This window comes from Mixophyes fleayi, chromosome 6, assembly GCF_038048845.1.
Source record: "Mixophyes fleayi isolate aMixFle1 chromosome 6, aMixFle1.hap1, whole genome shotgun sequence".
In the NCBI taxonomy this organism is placed as follows: Eukaryota; Metazoa; Chordata; class Amphibia; order Anura; family Limnodynastidae; genus Mixophyes; species Mixophyes fleayi.
The window spans coordinates 198,252,738-198,268,087 of record NC_134407.1 but is presented as its reverse complement, the minus strand read 5'-3'; positions in this window follow the sequence as shown (position 1 = coordinate 198,268,087).

The window sequence follows — 15,350 nt, the reverse complement described above, 5'->3', positions numbered from 1 at the left end:
AATAGTTTTGAGAGACAACCGGTTGCTAACAAGTTAATTAGACCATTACACTAAATGCTGCTGCAGCAGATTATCTAGACAAATCAATCACAATATACTTTTAGCGCAATTATACACTTTCCACACAAAATCAGTAGAGATGCAACAAGGATTAATCCAACTTGCAATTCTCTCCTCAGCAACCATTTTAGGCAGTTTCACAATAGAATCAAACTTCTGATGCAATATAGACAAACTCTTTTTACAAATGATTTCTCTCTATGTCCCTTGCACACTTTATCAGCTTGCAGGTAACTTTTAATACAGCAGATTTGGCTGGAGTACACTCTCCCTACAGACAGTGTGACCTCTCAATATCAATATTACAGTCCTCATCTGAGGTTTTAATAACACAGTTTGTCTTACTTAAATAACTTGAATATAGCAAAGCAAAATAAACTATAAAGTTACCTGTCTTCATATGAGTCTTGCTGAAATCTCATGGGTAGTAGCAAGTTAGGTATTTTCCTGTATGTCAGGAATAGCCCTCTCTCTCACAGTCAAACAATATGTTACCTCTAATTTGTCAGGAAACCTCTTCCGATCCCTTGTATCCGTCACAAACATATTTTAGCTGTCCCTTTCCCAACACAGAACACGCTTACACCTCTCAGCAACTGCCACCAGCTACGTTTAAGGCCCTTAGCAAACCTATGATTTAAGTATCCAATTGCGCACACTCTGTGCTCTGGTAGTTAAACAGTTAACCCTTCACATACTGGTTTCTAAAGAGTCAACCCAGCCAAGCAATCTCTCTCTTCTAAACAGGTAATGAAAACGTTTATTTAAAAGATTCTTTCTTCTGGGCTGGCTTTTACATACTTTAGCTAAAAACATCTCTTAGGACGACAGTTCAGCAACAGAATTCAATGGTTCCTTATATGAAGATCCTTCATTATCCCAGACAGTATTCACAGCACACTTTACAGCAAAACATCCACTAGCCTCTAACAGTCTGTTTTATGCTCCTCCCCTTTCCCCCTAAGAATACCCTGATGCCTTCTACTACATTCTGGCACCAAAATGCCCATTTTGGGCAGGCTTTTTGTAACTTATTGCAGTGTCTGTCTCTGCATGCTTCTAGTGCAGTCTGGGGTTCTAGTGAGCAGCCTGGGGCTGTAGTTTGCAGTTTGTCCACCCCAAAATGGCTGAAGCAATATGCAATTAACTTGCCAGAGGCAGGGTGGGAGATGTAGTTCTCTGAATGAATGCATGCAGTAATATAACATACATGTCCTCTCTTGTCTCAAAATATCTCCCAACTCGGCAACTCCGTTCTCCGTTATGCACAAGATCTGCGTCTCTCATCCACCCTCATTACATCCTCCCATTCCCAGTTACAGGACTTTTTTCGGGCTGCACCCACTCTATGGAATTCTCTCCCTTGCACAATAAGACTCTCCTCTGGTCTACAAACTTTCAAGCGTTCTCTGAAAATCCACCTCTTCAGACAAGCTTATAATATTCCTCAACCACCCTCTTTACCTCACTACATTACCCTATTACCACCCGTTACACAATTTCACACAAGACAACTACCCCCTGACCAACATTGTTGTGTGACAGGATCATTTACCTTATGAGTCACTTTTACCTTTCCAGTCTGGCTGGACCGAAATGCAAAATGTAGACTTAACTTCATGTATCAAACTCCCATTGTCCCATTATTATTATTATTATTATTATTATTAATTTTTATTTATAGGGCGCCACTAGGTGTCCGCGGCGCCGTACAGGAACAAACGAAATTACAATACGAGGTGAGACAGCACAGTACAGTAAACAATAATCACAGTAACTCAGTGAGCTCAAGGCACAGCCAGCGGGGCGGGGAGAGGGGAAGGTCTGCCAACAACGGCACCAAGGAGGGAGGGCACGGATGAGAGGGAGACCCCCAGGGGGAAGAGGAGGGAGCGAGAGGGGACGGGAGAAGAGGGTCCTCAAGGAGGAAGACAGGGAAGCTGGCGAGCAGAGTTAAAAGAGGAAAAGACAGGAGGAGAGAAGACCCTGCTCAAAGGAGCGTACAATCTAAGGATTACAATCCCATAGATTGTAAGCTTGCGAGCAGAGCCTTCTCACCTCTTTGTCTGTTTTACCCAGTTTGTTTATTAGTTTATTGTGTTTGTCCCCGATTGTAAAGCGCTACGGAATATGTTGGCGGTATATAAATAAATGATGATGATGATGAATATAACTGTGATTTGCAGGGTATTACATTAATGTGATGCAACAACATGGTTTGTGTTGTCAAGTGGTGAAAGACAAAGACTGTAAATAATTAAATTCTTATAATTCAGTTATTGAATTAAGATGACCTGACGCCCATTCTTTCATTAGTGGTAACAGCGCATAATTTTTCTTGCTGCATCTGCATTGAATTTGCATGTGCAGCCACACCTGTTTGCTTATTTTGACCATCAGGATGCTAAGATGAGAGATACTGAGCTACAGCAGGGTGCTTAATCAAAGGCTGCTAAAAGTAGGACAAGTCTAACACACTACTGCCACCACTCACCCAGGCAAATGGGGGTTACACTATGGTGCCCACCATGGGGCTCTGCATGACAGCCTAGAGGACACTGTGTGCCACTTTCCCCAAATCATGTGGGGTGAGAGAAGAACCTGAGAGCGGCCTAGGCCCTAGTGGACCCAGGAACCAGCCTTCTATAGAAGGTAGTGGCAAAAGCAGATAGAAAATCAGAAGAACCCACCAAAAGTTTTTATTGCTGAAGAGTGCCATCAAGAAAAATGTTAGACTCTTTAGGTCATTCAGTTCCCCATTTATAAGCATGCTAATCCTTACAAAGGGGACAGTGGCATGGCATCAGGCCGTCTATAAAATCTAAGCCCTTACACTTGTAAAAGTGTTGATTTAAGTGATATAGTTTCTCTGGAGCGTTGCTGAGATTCACAATACCTGATACATTTCTCCAGCCTGCCACACCATTATTTGCTTGTTAAATAACTGCACAATACCTTATGTCTGTAGGTGGATTTTTGATACATGAGCTAAAATAACTGGGCGTTGATCAGGGTAAACCACTTTTTCCGTGTCAGCAGCTTAACACAAAGGCATGTTGTAGAGATACTATGAAACAACAAAACATGACAGAGTATCTAACAAGGTGTGCTATAATCACTATAAACTGGTGTGAGAGCAGGGCTGACAGATGCCAAAACATCTAGAGGAACCAGGTACGAGCATCACGATTCTAGTGCCACCTAGAACCAACAGATGTCTATTAGTGTAGTGTGGTACTATAAGATCCCTCAAGCCATAGAACAACGGAATTCAACATATGATCAACGTATGAAACATTTCTCAAGGTGCGCACTAAAGGAGAATGCGTAGCACAATCTTGTAATACTGACCACGCTGGACTTTTGAACTTTTGGGTCAAGTTATAACCTAAACTGAACAAGGACTAAACTCACAAGGATGCCCCTTCCTCCACTACTACAGAAAAGGGCTCAGGCTCTTCAAAGACAGCTTCTGTCTTCTTCTCTGCTCCAAGAACTGGAGATCTTCTTGAAAAGACAAGTAAGTCATCCTGGGGAATCATTTCTAGATTTTGTTGTAAATCCTGACAGATCTAGATCCTCATTGTCCCTGGTGATGTAAATTTGTTGTGGAAAGAGCCACAGTCAACTTAATATGCATTTGTATTCCACTGACCACGATTCTGTCAACCAGTGCTATGGACATGCAGCAAGTACAGCCCGTCTGGTGCTAACATCAGGGGGTAAATGTATCAAACTGAGAGTTTTCCGGCGGGTTTGAAAAGTGGAGATGTTGCTTATAGCAAACAATCAGATTCTAGCTATCATTTTGTAGAATGTACTAAATAAATGATAGCTAGAATCTGATTGGTTTTTCGAACCCGCCGGAAAACTCTCAGCTTGATACATTTACCCCCAGATCTTTTGCCTAGATAAATGGCTACTAAATGTAGCCTAAGACTGTGTCCACATGTAATTGTTTCTGACGTTGGGAAGTATAATGCATGCTTACATAACCCTAAACTTCTGAAAAATGAACAAGAACTCACGAAAAACACACGCAGGGAAATAAACATGTCCATGTCCTTATATAAGAACTGTCTACGGTAAAAATAAGGGCCACTGATAACTTACTATGTGGTGTAAATTCCACCTCCAAAAACAGGCTCAGTTTAAATTTCATTTTCTAACAAAATGTGGTTTGGGACATTAAACTCAAACTTTACATATATTAATAAATGGTTTGCAGACCTCGACTTCTGAATAAACCAAAGACACTTTTATGTCTGAGAGATGTTTTTCAGAAGTTATTGATCATATACGTATTAAAAATATTTTATCTTGATCGTTTTCCATGATAGGTTGATCACTAGAGTGTGCAAAACTTTATAAATAAGATTCCCCAAGCTTAATCAAAGTCAGATTTATGCTCCTAAACAGAAAATAATCTCTACTGGCATATATATCATTCTATTACATTATATATTTCTGGAGTGACAGAGAATTCTGGAGATCATTTCTGTGCTGATTAGAATCGTGGATTTAGTGTGAAACGCCGCAGAGACAAGTCCCTGTAGTTAGATAATTATCTTGCCAGTAACACCCCTGCTCTTTAATTAAAGGCTAAAGATGGTAATGATTAAAACCATCTCATTCCAGAATGAATTAACAATAATAAGCACTGTGAGTGCATCTCAAGTCCCAGCAGGAAAAAGTCTCAGTCTTAATGTGTCCAACATACAAGATTTTGGCAAGCAATTAGGGTGTTTTAGATCTGATTGTGTCATGATAGCTGGAGTTTGGGACCCTTAAGATCTGCCTGGCTTGGCACTATTCTACCTTGGGGTGCGGAGTTTAACGAGGCAGAAGGTATTCACCAGGGACCCCCACAAGGAGGTATGGACTTCGTGGCCTCTGCTCCACAGATTGCAGTTCCCTGAGAGAGTGCTAGGCGAGACCTATGGGAAGAAACGGGGAATCACAATGGTAGACCGGGAGAATAGCTGAGTAGGTAGTCTATGACAGTAGATAGATGAACAGTTCGAAAACTCAGAGGAACAGCAGAGTAGAATATGACAATTGGATAATCTGTGGACAGATTAATAATTACTGCAGAAAGTGGAACAGGAGAGAGTAACTGGACAATCTGCGAATAGAGTAGTAACCACTGCGCACAGTGAAGCACGACACTGGAATGAGATAGTCTGCGGACAGGTTAAGAACCACAGCAGACAGGGGAGCAGGATACAGTAACTGATGGTGTCTTAAAGGGATCCAGCCACATGATTGTCAGGCCGAGCAGCTGGTCACTCCTGCTTATGAAGACTGGGTGTAATGCAATTAAAGGTGAAGTAGCATAATAATGATGTAGGTGGGATGAAGCAGTGGAATGCATACCACTAGTAGTATTATAATATATCTTACATAAGGTAGAAACAGAAAATATTATATGACTAGTTAAAAGACCTCGATAATTAAATGGATATCATGTTACGTGACTTTATATAATCATATTCAGTGGTCAAAGTGGACCTATATGTAAATGCCTGCATTATAAACCTATTGACTTCCATTCACTTACATTTCCCATACCACCACTTCTAAATGTCCACTTTGACCACTGAATATATATTACACTATTATTACACTTTATTTTTATTGCGCTCCACCCAACCTATCATATTAATTCAGTTTGTGCATATTTCACTAAGGAGCGTGATTTCTTTTTATCCTCCTATTGGCATGCATGCCAGGGGATAGGGTCAATGTTTAATTTGGCTGCCCATGCATGTGGTCAAATTGGTTGAGATATGGCTATTCATGCCTTTGGGTATCAGTGGGGCCTGTCAGAAGATGAACACACATTTAGACGGATTGCAGTGACCTATGGTCATCCACCGACTCCATTTAAATACATGCCCAATAACAATCCTATCGATCTTGGTGTTGATTCCAATTGTGTGAGGTTTTTGGTCATTGTATTATCTAGCTTGGTATGGAGTGTATAAAATCATTCAACACAGTGTAGGAAAAGTTTTCTTGTAATGCATCTTGAGTAGAACTAGCCTTTGCAAATGCGGGGCAATGTGCAAAATTCATTGGGTCCCCTTCTTCATCTCACAAAAGGGGGCATGGCTATGGGTACTGTCATTGCCCCCTCTCAAATAGCCTGAAATCCTGTGAAGACTCCCATTTTCGCAGGATTTAGTACTTATTTGTCTTGGATGAATAGACCACTTTGTGTTTGACAGTATTAACCTGAAGTCGGTGACTGGATTGGTGTGAAAGGCTTCGTATATATCAGTTAATTCAAAATGCCAGATTAATTCATACTAAAAGAGTTAGTGATTGTAGTAGATGTATTAAAAGCATAGTGACTGACAGTGCTGGCGGAGATACTTGGGAATGAGTGGAAATTCAGGTTTTCCAAATATTTTACCGCCTCCATTTTATGTTTTTAAACATCAGGTATCACGCACTGCTCACTGGAATAAGTGTATTTTTCTGCAATTATGCACTTAAAAGACAATACAATTGTGGTTTTATTGAAGGGTTTAAAAAACAAACAAATGTTAATGTATGAGCTTTCCTACAACAAAGTCTTAAATTCCATATCATAAAACTTTATTCATTAGTATTTGAATACTGACAAAGACGTTTGCATTAACGTGCGTATTTCCTTGCAATTAGATCATTGTAAGACCAATTTTCGGTAATTAAAACACTGCAGTTCTAAATTTAGCCCTATAATCTATTAATCTTTATGAAAGCCAAATTCAGTGATTGTCCCTTATGAAATTGCAATCCTTACCAAATAAGAAATAGGATTGCCACATTAAATAGCCAAATTACAGTGAAATTCTATAGTACTTTCATGGTGATTTGGTCAAACTTTCTTGTAAGGCGTCACTGTTTAACCTCTCCTGTCTGCTCTATTTCAAATAGTGTCTTGTCTTTAGGGCACCCAAAAGTTCGATGCACGATATCTGAGTTTCAGTGATGAGGAGAACATCTTAAGGTAAGTCTGATAATATCAGCAAGGTGAATATCTACTTTGCAAAAATATACACACCTTTACTGCTACACTTGTCAAGGAATATGAAGTGTTTTGCAAACACACATTTATTATCCATATTGGAGTGTACAGCTGGAGAAGTGAGGGACAGGCAGTAAATATTTGGTATGATATTTGACAATTTTATATGCAATTGCTGCCAGTCAGTATTGATGTGTAATTAGTGTGGTCTCTCTAAGGTGTTACTTTGTATAGCTAATTACACACACTAAATATGTACATATGATTATGTGCACTATCTATGTTGACATTTATGCTCCTCACTATAAAATATTTGAATGACATGATTAATAGTGACTGAAGCTAACTCTTTAGGGTTTAGATTGGTACAGTCTGAGAAATTATTTATTGAAAGCCTAAATATATTACCTTACCCAAAGGTTACATGTGTAGGAATGGAAAATGTACTCTCACAATTAAGAAAAAAAATAATACATATATTTTACTTACAGTACTTTATTTCTTGGATTTTTTGACAATGTCAAACTTAAAATGTATGTCACTTATTTCTGTGGCCATCTGGAGCCCCATCCGTTGGAACACAAAGGGGTCAAGTTGGAAGCATGTTGGTGAATTAGACATTAAACACCCACTACAGGTTTATAACTGGTCTCTAAACTCCTCCATGTGGAATTCAGAGATGTTATTATTTATTGTCTGAGGCAAGCAGTTTTTTGTTATTTTCAATAATCTGGTGAGGCCTTCACTTGTTCTGAGTGGGGCCCCAGGTTTGAAGATGTAACAGGGACTGTGCGGGATCTGGGTGTCGTGATTTGGGTGATCTGGCATTGTCAGATCCAGTCCTCTCCTATAGATGGCAGGCTCCGGCTGTGCAGGTAAGTGCTTTTAGACATGTAGGGGAGGTGTGAGTGGCATGTGGGGTAAGTGTGAGTAACAAGCAGATGAGGTGTGAGTGGCATGTGGGGGAGATGTGAGTAGCAGGTGGGGGAGATGTGAGTGGAGTGTGAGGAGGTCTAATGGCATGTGGGTAGGTCTGGGTGGCATGTGGGCAGGTCTGAATGGCATGGAGTGAGGTCTGAGTGGCATGGGGGGAGGTCTGAGTGGCATGTGGGGGAGTTTCGGACTACATGTGGGAACTGAGGTCTTGAGGGCAAGTGGAGGTATTTTGTAGTGAGTGGGGGATCTGAGGGCATGGGGGACTATTTTGGAGCAAGTACCAGGTCACAGTGGTATGTGATATAATTTTGGAGTAAGTGACTGGCATGTGGGTGAATATTGGGATGAGTAATGCGGGGGTGCCGGATTTGTTTTTGGGCAGTTCTTTTTAGTTATAGAGCCTTGAAATATATTGGGCTGCCCATCAGGCAGTAGCTCACTCTGCAAGTGCACATTATTTTACAGTTCTCTTTTTACTCTGAATGTGACTGTAGTTGTATCTCTGCATCTATATAGAGCTGTCCTGTGAACACTGAGCTAGTAACCCTCTATTCTTATCAAAAAAGTGCAAACTCTCTCGAAACATATGATTGTTTGCAGATTTGTTCTATTAGGATCTATTTCTTTTTTGGGGAATGGAAGGATTGTGAAGACATTTTAGGATCTGTTTGTACCAAGTTCATAAACATGCACCAAATGCACTGAAAGAAACCTGATTGTTGTGGGTCTCTAAGGTGCTTCCATAGACATTATTAAACCATTGAGACACACATCCTTCATGTTATGTGCTGAATCCAGATTTGATTGAATTAAGCTAGAATGTAAGCTCTCAGGGGCAAGGTCCTCTCTACCCTGTGTCTCATGTTTCTACAAGCTTCAGCCACCAAGAGTCCTGTATAATATCTTAGCACAATCCTTTCCTTGTTTTTGATGATTTGCCATCAGTGACCTGAATGTTGCTTGCCCTTTGTATAAATGACGCTCCCTATAGTGGCTGATCGCCCCTCTGGTGGTTGGCCACACCCCCTCTTCTGGCATCTATGCCCCAACACTTCTCCCTTCCCTACTGTTGTAATCCCCCTGTGTGCCCTTCCAGGGCCATCTTAACAACATTATGGGCCCCCGGGCAAAGCAGTGCATCGGGGCCCTTAGATATAGATATAGATATAGATATAGATATATAGATATATACAGATACAGATATAGATATATAGAGATAGAGATAGATAGATGTACTTGTTCAGTGACCCTTGAAGGGTTTTTTTGCAGTTTTTTTCTTTTGCAGGATTATTTATTCTCATTAAGAGCTGTGCCTATGGGGGCCCCTTGCCCGTGGGGCCCCCGGGCAGCTGCCCATCGTGCCCAATGGAAAAGATGGCCCTGTGCCCTTCCATGCCCCTGTAGTTGATCAGACTCAAGTGGGCTGCTGTATAACAGAGTTCGAGACTGCTCAGTCTGTGTTATTCATTATTTCCAGCAGATACAATTTATTTTACCATATAGTAACGAGCTGTGGAAAAATTGCTTTAGGTCACAGAGTGTAAGTGAGTCATAAATATGAATAATGTACAGTAAGCGTCGCAGCCCTCAACTTCATTATACAAGATGCAATATCCATCTACAAAGTGTTTGTTCCTATATTGAACTGAGCAGTCTGTCAGCTCTATGTGGAGGCTGTATGTACACATTGCTATGGAGGCAAACGTATACAGCTAGTGTTTATATATCAACGTACATAGAAAGATGAACTGTGTTCACCTTACCTGCATTTCAATAGACCTACGCCAAGTGTGGGTGCGTTTTAAGTATGTAGTTAAAATTCTTGTTGTACAAGTTCCTTTTATAATGTTGTAGCTCCTACCAGGGTCTAGCCACAGCAAATATATATATTATATTTCAATATTAAGTCCTTACTTAGCGCTCATACCGTAAAATCAATGTTTAATGACAAGTAATATTGATATGGAGAAATGGATATAAATATATTACTTTAATCAACAGCAGTTTATCCTCTTCTGAAAATCCTCAAGCAGCAACTGATTAATCTGTAAAATGTAGATAAAACACACGCACACAAAGCGTTAATTATATAGTATTTTTCAAGTACTGGTCTTAGTAAATCAAAAACTCTGGAAAGAAGAACAAGGGGTTCTAGCTCTCCCAAAAAACACAGACTAATATTGGATAGTGAAACGCGTTTGTTTACCCATTAGCTACCTCCCTTCCCACATCAGTCCCACCCACGGGACAAACATGTCCCTGGGCATTACAGCGCTTTAAAATCAGGACTGTGCTGCTAAAATTGGAGCAGTTGGGAGGTATGTCATGGCACCTACCTCCTCAGAGCTTATTGGCTGGTTCAGACTCTATCTGTTGTATAGGTGGTAACTTGGAAAAGTGGTCCTTGCAACAAGCGGAAGCTGTGACATCATCAACACATTTCCCAGTAAGTAGGTACAGATATAGGAGTCAGACCATCCCTCGTTTATTCACATTTCCTACAAAAACTTAAATGTTGCAGTAAGATCCCACAAGGTGCTGCTGTTATCATCTTCAATGTTTATTTATAAGATGCCTCAAAACTCTGCAGCGCAGAGATGGTGCCACAAACCATACATAGAAACAGAACAAGGACATATGAAGTTGATGGAGATGGTGCAGACATGATAGAGAGGAGAGGGCCCTGCTTGTGAGAACTCGGCAAACAGATGACCCATCATGCCTTGGGGAAATCACTTTCTCTTCTGCTGAGTACTGTTCCCTACAGCAGCATTATCTAATATGATCTTTAAATCCAACCATTTACACTTCTCTGTAGTGTTCCTCAATCTACACCTTAGGGTTTAGTCCTTACATGTCACCAGTCTCATGTTCTTACTCAATAACATCTCTTACACTTTATTTGAAGCTTCTGGCGATTTATTGTGCTCTCCCCCTCTCTCTCTCCCCCTTTTCTCTCTCACCGCACCTTACACTCTCCCCCCCCCCCCCACTCTCTTTCTCAATGTTTCTATCTCTCTCCTTTCTCTTTCCACCTCTCTCTCTCTCTCTCTCTCTACTCCCTCTCTTCTCCCTACACTCTCTTCCCCCTGTCTATCTGTTAAATTGGGCTTGACAAAAGATTGCTACATATTTATATAGTGCAGTTAGAGGAAGATGTCCAGTTAGCATGGGGATCCCATCGTTTTAAAATTAAAAACCAGGACAATAACAAGACAGAAAGTTTCTTTAGGTCATTACTCGCCTACAGCCCATACTTTCCTTAATGCCCAAATTCCAAATAAGGTATACATGGGAGGCTCAACTCAATTTAGTATCTCCTACCCAAGGGTAATGGCCTCTGACAGGACATCCATCTAGTGAGCCTTAAAGGACCACTAAACTCAAACATTGTCATTTTTGGACAATATATCATGCAGGTAGAAGAAATTGCTCATTGTTACTTTGATAATACACTGCAGCTCTGCTGAGAAGTAAAATATTGCGTCCCCAATACATAACTGGGATCCCAGATGAATAATCCATCCATTTGTTTAGAATTGTTTGTAGGTAGTGAACAGTACATGAATTGAGTTATCCTCTAAGTAACAGAATTCATGAACTGGATATTCCATCATTATTAGTATCAAGGCTATGCCCATGATTCTACTCGTCCATTGAAAGTGTAAATGCTGTTTAGTGCCAGAGCATTTGTATCCCTCAAGAATACTACCTTGACCATGTGAGGAGGACCTGATGGTGTGAGCTGGAAATAACGGTTTGAGCTAGGTGTGATGATGTGCAACAGATCTGACATTGTGAAATGGACCTGGCTCTGTGAGCTAGGCCTGGCAGTTTGAGATGGATTTGATGGAAAAAGTTGGGCCTAATGGTTTGAGATGAACCTGATCTTGTAAGTAGAGCCTGGTGGTGTGAGTTGGCCCTGACGGTGTGAGTTGACCCTGACGGTGTGAGTTGGCCCTGACGGTGTGAGTTGACCCTGACGGTGTGAGTAGAGCCTGGTGGTGTGAGTTGGCCCTGGCAGTGTGAGTTGGCCCTGGCGGTGTGAGTTGGCCCTGGCGGTGTGAGTTGGTCCTGAAGGTGTGAGTTGGTTCTGATATTGTGAAAAGGTCGGTAGCAGTCCTCTTTCAACTGTATATACCAACATTGCTGATAATGATCTGATCTATTTCAATCAAATTATTGTTGACACCTCAGTCATTTTGGGACAACACACTCTGTAATATTTGGGCTAATTGACCAGTATTGTCTGCAATATTGTAGTATGCATGGCCTGCATTAGTGTGCCCACACACAGGCTGTTCTTACCTCTAGACCCAACAGCCCAACGGCAGGGCTATCGTTCACTATGACCAAGTAGCTCTATTGCCTCTGGCTGTGGCCTCTTAGTGCGCCCTTCTGACTTAATTTTCCATGCCTGATCAATTTCAGTAGGACCATTATCTGATATAGTGGCAATTTTGTGACACTGAACTTAATAATTTTCCCCTATAATCATCATCATCATCATCAGCTATTTATATAGCGCCAATAATTCCGCAGCGCTGTACAGAGAACTCACTCACATCAGTCCCTGCCCCATTGGGGCTTACAATCTAAATTCCCTGACACACACACACACACACACAGACTAGGGACAATTTTGATAGCAGCCAATTAACTTACCAGTATGTTTTTGGAGTGTGGAAGGAAACCGGAGCACCCAGAGGAAACCCACGCAAACACAGGGAGAACATACAAACTCATCACAGATAAGGCCATGGTCGGAAATCGAACTCATGACCCCAGTACAGTGAGGCAGAAGTGCTAACCACTAGGCCACTGTGTTGCCCATCATGACAGCATACATTTTATCAGTAAAATCATACATGACAATCATATGTAGAACCTGTAATAAAGCCTCTGTAATATACTATCTTCATTCAGCACAGACCTAAACCTGTCTGGGTAATAACAAGTGTTAAAGATGCTACCATTCATTTATCGCCTGAAATTGGTCCACTGTGATCTTATTAATCCTTGTGCCACGGACTGATCACAGGTTTCCAGCTGTACAGGAAAAATATTACCGATGCCGTCCGTGTAGCTGCAGCCATTTATTGTATTTTCAAATAAAATAGTACATTCTGCAAAAAAATATTTCTACACATTTAAGTATCATCCGTCCCATCTGTTTGCAGATGTCTTCCATACTCTCTCGAACATTGACATTAACTGTTCATTAATGTGCTCCAGTAAGTAGACTATGGGGACTATTTATGGAGGCCTAAACCCTGCAGAAACAGCTTTTTTTATGCAGAATGTTTAAGTAAAATTTTAATTTAAGAAAATCCTAAAGGAGGAGATGTCAAAAATATTTCCTGCATTAGGCAAAGTACCGCATTAAACTGCAGTTCTCATAATACTCTTTGGTTACTGTAGTGTAGGCAAGTTTATCAAGCTCCAGGAAGCTTAGCTTTCGGAGCTTAGCTTTTCAGTGCCAATGAATCCTAAGGGGAGAGCATGGAAGGAGCGGGATCTTCGGATCCCCTTCTGGCAGCGTTGCTGCTTCTCACTATGCTGTTTTACGCAAATGACATCTGTGCATTTGCACCCCTAGGTACACAGTAAAGATCCGGGTCAGAACTCTGAGTCTTTATTAGAAAAGTCATAGCCGGAACAGACCCTTATCTGTTAACTGTCCCAACATGACTTGTATAGTAAATTGCCCCAAAGGGTCATCTTTCATTGTTGTGATAAAATATGGTACTTAACAGAGCAAATAGCTAGTAATTATTAAATAGACCCCTATATTACATACATTTAATTATATGCTTAGGGCTGATGATTGGTTGTTTTGTAATAACTGTTATTCTGCACATTTGTTGTGTTTGAAGTGAAATGTCCATGGGTTATCATGATAAGTTCTGAAAATGTATGGACCTAAGACATTGGTATCCAACTACTTACATAACATCAGGGATGCAAATAATTCTTTTTATCCTGAACTTACAGCCCTAGAAATTGATATTATCTAGAGCAGTGTTTCTGAAATCCAGTCCTCAGGACCACAAACAGTGCAGGATTGCCAGGTGACCAGTGAAATAATTATACCACCTGCTACACTGTGTCAGTCAGTAATGAATACACCTGTGCTCCAGCAAGGAGATATGGAAAACATGTACTGCTAGGGGGTTCCTGAGGACTGGATTTGAGAAACACTGATCTTGAGCTATATAGTTCCTCTGTTACAGAACATACCCAACCTTTTATTATAATAATTTGCTGATTATTGGTTTTATGGCCTCTCTAGAGATGTGCAGAACATTGCTCTCCTCCATCCACTATGTGACAGGTACATATTTAGATACTCTGCAGAACTTTTTTTTACTTAGGAATGAGAGTTAGCCTCTGAGCTGGATTCATATAAATGCCTAAACATTTGCAGTTGATAATCAAGTTCAGTTCCTGCAAATATTTTTTTGCAGGAACGTGTATCTCTCTGCCTCTAGTGGTGGTCCTATGGCGCAGACAAGCAGAAAAGTCTTTTCAATCTTATACATTATAATTTCATTACATTTAGAGAGTGCAAAAAGATACAAAGGTTTTGTTGTACCTATATACTTTTTTAATTGGGACCATTGGGATGTATGCACTCGGCTCACTCACCCGTCTCACTGTCTGTGTTGTTACATAGGTAAATCAAACTTGGCAATCTAGAGACTGTAAACCAGGCTTGTCCAACTCAAACACTGCAGACAAGAAATTCAAAGAACACACAAGATCATTGTGTAATGATCCGTTTAGCAAATAATTGATTGATTGCTTTGTAATCGCTGAAATATTGGACAACAGTGCTTTAAAGATGTACTACCCCCTAGGGCAGAGTTGGCTAACCTGTGATACTCCAGGTGTTGTGAAACTACAGGTCCCATCATGCTTTGCCAATTTATAGCAGCTTATTGCTGGACGGGTATGCTGGGACTTGTAGTTTCACAACACCTGAAGAGTCACAGGTTAGCCAATACTGCCCTAGTGTCTTCACCCCTGGGTCTGCTCCATGCAGCAATTTTGTCCTGGGGCTCCTCTGTTTCTCTAACAGGCTCAGTGAAAACCAGTGGGAGGGGGTGAGAGATGCATTTGATTAGTCACCCATGCTGCAGCCATTTAAGGATGGTTACCAGAACAGGCAAAGCCCATGAAAAATAGCTCTAGCTAAGGAGCAGCGGGGGGTGGGCGGGCATCACTTTAGAGAAAAATATGACATGTAATACTTATTTAGTCCACTAAGTGTCATCCTTTGGCTTTTAAAGCAACTGAATAACTTGTTATGTTTGAAATAAAAAAAAAAGTTACATCA